This window comes from Ochotona curzoniae, unplaced genomic scaffold, assembly GCF_017591425.1.
Source record: "Ochotona curzoniae isolate NIBS_2020 unplaced genomic scaffold, NIBS_Ocur_1.0 scaffold_3208, whole genome shotgun sequence".
NCBI lineage: Eukaryota > Metazoa > Chordata > Mammalia > Lagomorpha > Ochotonidae > Ochotona > Ochotona curzoniae.
In genome coordinates this window covers 60,085,959-60,091,735 of record NW_024467106.1, presented here as the reverse complement: position 1 = coordinate 60,091,735, position 5,777 = coordinate 60,085,959, and the positions used below count along the sequence as shown (strand labels likewise).

At 46.7% G+C, this 5,777-nt stretch overlaps 1 pseudogene; it reads left to right on the top strand.

Annotated features, from left to right (window-relative positions):
• The first annotated feature begins 3,434 nt into the window (after nucleotides 1–3,434).
• On the top strand, nucleotides 3,435–4,789 carry LOC121144670 (annotated as a pseudogene).
• The last annotated feature ends 988 nt before the right edge of the window (nucleotides 4,790–5,777 follow it).

Genomic DNA, 5,777 nt, shown 5'->3' with positions numbered 1-5,777 from the left:
TTACCCAGAACACATAATAACAGAAGGGCGACATTTGGAAGTTGGGACAGGCACTCTGTCTGCAATATCAGCATCCCAAGTAGCAATTCAACTGCTGCACCAAATGCCTGCCCCGACTAAACAAGAATCTAACAGAAAAATGAAGAATGAAAATGAGACTGCAAAAAACTTCTACACATCCTTTGTGGTCTGACACTGAACACCTGTGCATGTCTATATGTATGATGAGACACAGAAAAACTCCTGCCTCCTGGCTTTGTACTGGTTCAGCTCTGGCCATTACAGCTGCTTGGGGAGTGAACCAGCAGATGGAAAATCTTTCTCTCTGTCTCTGCTTCTCTCTGCATATCTGCCTTTCAATAATAATAAACAAATCTCTTAAAAATATTAAAATTTGTATGTGAGTCTGATATTTAAATTAGCAGATAAAGACTTCAAAACATCTATAGTAAATGTTTAAAAACCAAAAGAAAACTGTTCTTTAAAAAAATACTCTTTTATTCCTCATTTTAAAAATTTACTTGGTAGAGAATAAGGTGAGGAGTTTGGAAAAGCGGGGAGGACACCTATCAACAGTTCCTCAGACACATACAAATGTCTAAGACTGGGCCATGTCAAAGCAGAGAATCGGAATCTCACTTCATGTCATCTCCACGGGTTGTAGGAATCAAACCAACTGAGTTATCATCACTGCTCCCAAGAAGTTGCAACTGGCTGCTAGAGGGGCCACTGAGCTCAGGCTGCAACTCTGATATGCAAAAAAGGTATCTCAAATGCTAGACCTGGGACCAAGTTTAAAGAATTAAACAGGAGTTTCCAAGATGGCTGAATGGGAAAGCTGTGCTGATTTTGACTAGTGACAGCTAGTGAAAACGAAGTGGATAAGGTTTATTCCCAAAGGAGAGCTGGAATAAGGTCCACAGTGGAAATTTTGCAGAGGGCTGAGAAACATCATGGGCAGAGACACCACACAGGAGACCGGGGAAGAGAATAGATACAGAGAGAGTGGTGGGAGCAGACTGTAGTGGACAGTCACTGGTGACATGGTGTGGCATAGAATACCATGACCACACTTTGTGATGAGACTGGAGCCAGAGCAGGGGAAGGGTTTCAGCAGGTCATCACAGGCAGAGTATACTTTTTTCTCCCGTTCTCCCACAATGCACTTGGTCTGATGGGGAGAAGATGTCATTTTGAAGGGAGCCCAGGCCAGCTGGGAGAACTGGTCAGAGAAAGGTCACCAAAGATTATGGTGGCTGCAACTGCTGTAGCATGCGTCTGGCTCTTTGAGAGTACACACAATCAAGTGGTTCTATCAAAAGGATAAAGCCATGGTCTTCATGACTGTAAGTCTGAGTTGGTGACCTCACAGTGGGGGTAGTGGAGGAGAGCCATTCTGAAGGTGACTCAGACCAGCTGGGAGAGACCTCCAGAGTAAGATCACCAAAAGTCACAGTGATACATATGCTGGTGTGGGTGGGGGTTGCAGCCACTGTGGGCTAAACCCAGGCACTAATCACCTTGTAAGACAAGAGGTTGTATTTACACTAACAAACATGTTCACTACCTCTCCTTTGCTGACGAAAGAAGAGTTATGCCACATCTGGACTCTAACAGCCCACATGAGCACTGGCCAGAGCATGCTGACCATAACCAGAAAACACCTCCAGATATCTAATGAAGGAACATGAAAGAATGTGAAGGTACAACAATTCCTAGGGGGAAAAAAAAGGTACAGAAGAAATACAAAGCAAAGCAAGCAACAAGAATATCTACTAAGAAGTAGTAGGGCCAAGCTGTTACCTTTCAGTAACAACCACGAATGCAAATGGCCTAAACTCTCCAATTAAAACATATACTCTAGATTAATGGATTAAAAAATGAAAATCATCCATTTGCTGACTATAAGAAATACACTCAGCAATACATAAACACAAGGACTGAAAATGAAAAGATGGAAAAAGATATTCCCTGTCAGAGGGAAGGAAAATTGAGCAAGTGTAGCATGTTATACCATGATGGCAGCTCCTAGCAAAGACTAATACAATTTGGTTTAGTTTCTGAATGGATTATTCATTTTGGATTCAAGACTGGAGTTACGTTAGATAAGAACTTCTTTCATGATGTATCTAGTTTTCATATAAGAAAGAAAGAGACTAAAATACAAGGAGATTAGAAAAGATTCATGGAAATACTGAATTGACAAATGATGGCCACTTCCATAAGCTTTGTGAGGACACCTCAGATCTACCCATTTGTGCGAAAAATGCACAAGAACTACACACAAATCAAATTATAGAGGTTAGACGAGTGAGCTGGAGAGGATAGGGGAACGGGAGCTAGGTAGGAGCCATAGAAAGAACACCTCTTTGAATATACTTCTTCATTGGTTTTATATTTAGAAAACGCTAAATTTTAGTACGCTCAAAAATAAATTCAACAAGGATTGGGGGTAGATGGTTCTTTTAACTATTTTATGTGCATTCTGGGACTGAGCAGAGAAGCAAACAGAACTGTGGACAATGAGAGCCAAATTCTGTGGGAGAAAGAGCTACAAATGAAGAAAGCAGGAAGAGACCATCATGTGTCCTGTGGTGCTGGGTTTGAATTGAAGGTATCAAAACGGATTTACTATGCTGTAAGTCAGCATGCTTTGTGAATCAGTATGCATCTGTGGTTCTACGAACCAGTATGATCCCAAGGATATAAATCAGTATGAATCACTATGTACCTGTGATTCTCAAATCACAGTATGAACTCAAGACTATGCAAACGTTTATCAATTAATGATTCTATAGATCGGCTTGAGTCCTTGTGAGGAATGGTCACCAAGGGATGGCTTCCAAGGGTGCCTTACGGGGTTAGGCCTGTGAGTCTTTGCAACAAGCACTGCGCCTCACTGGGTTTCCAGCCTCAAAACACAGAAGGCAGGCCTTATGTCATCCTCTGTGGACTTTATACGTTTCTAATGACAAACTACTAAAGGCAAATGTCACTCAAACTAACTAGAAGCACGGGATGAAAAGAAGCATCTTTTGGCTCTTTCTGGTCCGTCAATTCACTCATCTATCTCCCTCAATTAAGAATGTTTTTCAGCTTAAATTTCCTGATGATAAATTTAAGGGCTGTGGACGGGCCGCTGGCGGGGGCGTCGCGGGGCGCGCGGGGCCGGGCTGCCGGGGCGCTTGCGGGGAGGAGCCCTTGGTCGGCGCGTCCCTCGGTGCGCTCGGCGTGGCCGCTGCACCGCCGCCCTGCCCGCAGGCTGTCGGGGGGCGCAAAGCCCATGAAGCCCAGGGCGCCGCCGCCCCCGAGGCGTGGCCGTCATCCCGGAGCATCCCGAGGCGGCTCGGGCATGGCTGCGGCATGAGACCCGACCGCCGCCACCACCACCACCTCGGGAGCCGGAGCGGAAAACGGTGTCCGGAGCAGAGGTGGCAGCGATGCCCAAGAAACGCGCAGGAGTGCAGGCCGCGCGTGCAGGCTTGTTACCAGGCGTTGGCCGGCCCAGTGTGCATCATGCTGTCATCTTCCTTGAATTCTGACAACTCCAGTGTTGACTGTTTTGCAGGAAACATTTCTTCAGCACACATTTCTTACGAATGGTCTCATTCAAGGTGTAAAGGACCTGCTCTGGTTTCTGAGCGCAAGGCTGATAAGAGCTCTGTCTGACGTGTGGGGGGCAGAAGTCCTTCCTCCTGAGCACCGTTTTCTTCACCTGCTTCCCAATCCCCCTGATGAGGATCAGCCCGTGGTGGGATTTTGCAATGATTTCTGTGTCTGGAGTCTTCTCCGTTACCTTCTCTGTGACAGTCGCCTATGTCGCTGACATTACCCAGGAGCACGAGAGAAGCCCCGCTTACGGAAGGGTCTCAGCCACATCTGCCGCTAGTCTGGTCAGCTGCCCGGCCATTGGAGCATACCTTTCTGCCACTTATGGGGACAGCCTTGTGGTGCTGGTGGCCACCATGGTGGCCCTCCTGGACATCTGCTTCATCCTGGTGGCTGTTCCAGGATCTCTTCCTGAGAAAATGCGACCAGTCTCCTGGGGAGCTCAGATTTCTTGGAAACAAGTGGACCCTTTCGCGTCATTAAAGAAAGTTGGCCAAGATTCTACTGTCTTACTTAAGTGCATCACCGTGTTTCTTTCCTACCTTCCTGAAGCTGGACAGTATTCGAGCTTTTCCCTGTATCTCAGGCAGGTCATAGGTTTTGGATCTGTGAAAATTGTAGCTTTCATAGCTATGGTAGGAATTCTTTCTATTGTGGCTCAGCCAGTCTTTCTCAGCATCTTGATGAGGTCATTGGGAAACAAGAGCATTGTCCTCCTTGGCCTGGGCTTCCAGATGTTCCAGTTGGCCTGGTACAGGTTTGGATCTCAGACCTGGATGATATGGTTGGCAGGCACTGTGGCCGCCATGTGGAGCTCACCAATCTGGGTATGGAATTGAATTCCAACAGTGCCACCCTGCAGGCCCACCGTTTTTATTTGGAGCATGTATAGTTCTTACATCTTTTCTGGTTGCCTTATTCATCCCTGAGTACAGCAAAGCTGGTGGCGCTCAAAAGCATAGCAGTGGCAGTGGCAGCCTGGCCAGCTCCCCTGAAAGGGGCACTGGGGAGGACGTTGAGCCGCTGTGGCAGGACAGCAGCATCTGTGAGCTCTCCTCTTCTGAGGAGCCTGGCAGTCAATGTACCGAATTGTGACCTCGGCAAGAAGGGGATTCTGCTGAGCACGACCCACCTCTGACAGCCACGGAGGGAGCTGCACTTGGGGGCTGCGTGGTGCGGGGCGGGGGAGAGGGGGAGGGAAGAACCACGGAGGGAGCTGCACTTGGGGGCTGCATGGTGTGGGCAGGAAGATGTAAAGCAGCATCCTTCAGGCTGAAATTTGATGAGGGACTCCATCCTTCAGTTTCCTCCTCTTATTCCTTTGCTTGGATTCTCTCTCTTTTGATGTGCATTATTAGAACAAGGTAAGGTTTGAAATAATTGCAATTAATGCGCAACTCTCAAGGTTATCTGGATTCCAAACTTTGAACTTCAGATAATAAAGGTGATAGCTCTGATGAAAGGATAGCTTTTCTTGAGTAACCCTGGAGGTTAGGGCAGACTGCAGGACTGCAGTGGACTGCTGCCTCTGGCAAGATTTCAGGTAAAGATCTTTATTTTCTTCCCTCCTGCTTTGAGGTATTTTCACATGCCCATAGGCATGGTGAGTGGCCACTCGAGAGTCACTCCGTATCAGGGACCCGTTGCCTTTTTCCAAAGGTCAGACAAAAACTTAGTTTTTGTTCTTGTATTTCCTCTACTTTCTATGCTTGGCTGAAATGAACATTGGCAATGTTGATTAATGATCATCTTTCCTAGCTGGAGGAGTTTTTCTCTTACATTTAAATCAGGTAGAACTCCGATTTCTGGATGTAGTGTCCCGGTCAGATCTGAAGTGTTATTACAGAAGACACAGGCATCATGTAACCTAGTGGCGACAGAGACATTGTGGAGGGCGCTTGGAAGAAACTCCTTGAACAATGTGAACATTCCTAAGAGTAGATGAGTTCGTGGCGGGACACCAGTGCAGCTTATATTCAAGTACAGACTCCTGATCGTTTCTCACCATCCTCCCATGGCCTGCTTCTCCAAAGGTTTTCTCATCCTTCACACTCCTGCCCTAACTGCTCGGCAGTTTGCGTTTCTTCCCAGTTAATCTTTTCTCTCAATCTGTTTCCTGAGTTTTGAATCTCATAGAAATCTGCACATCGAATTCCTTTCTGAAATAG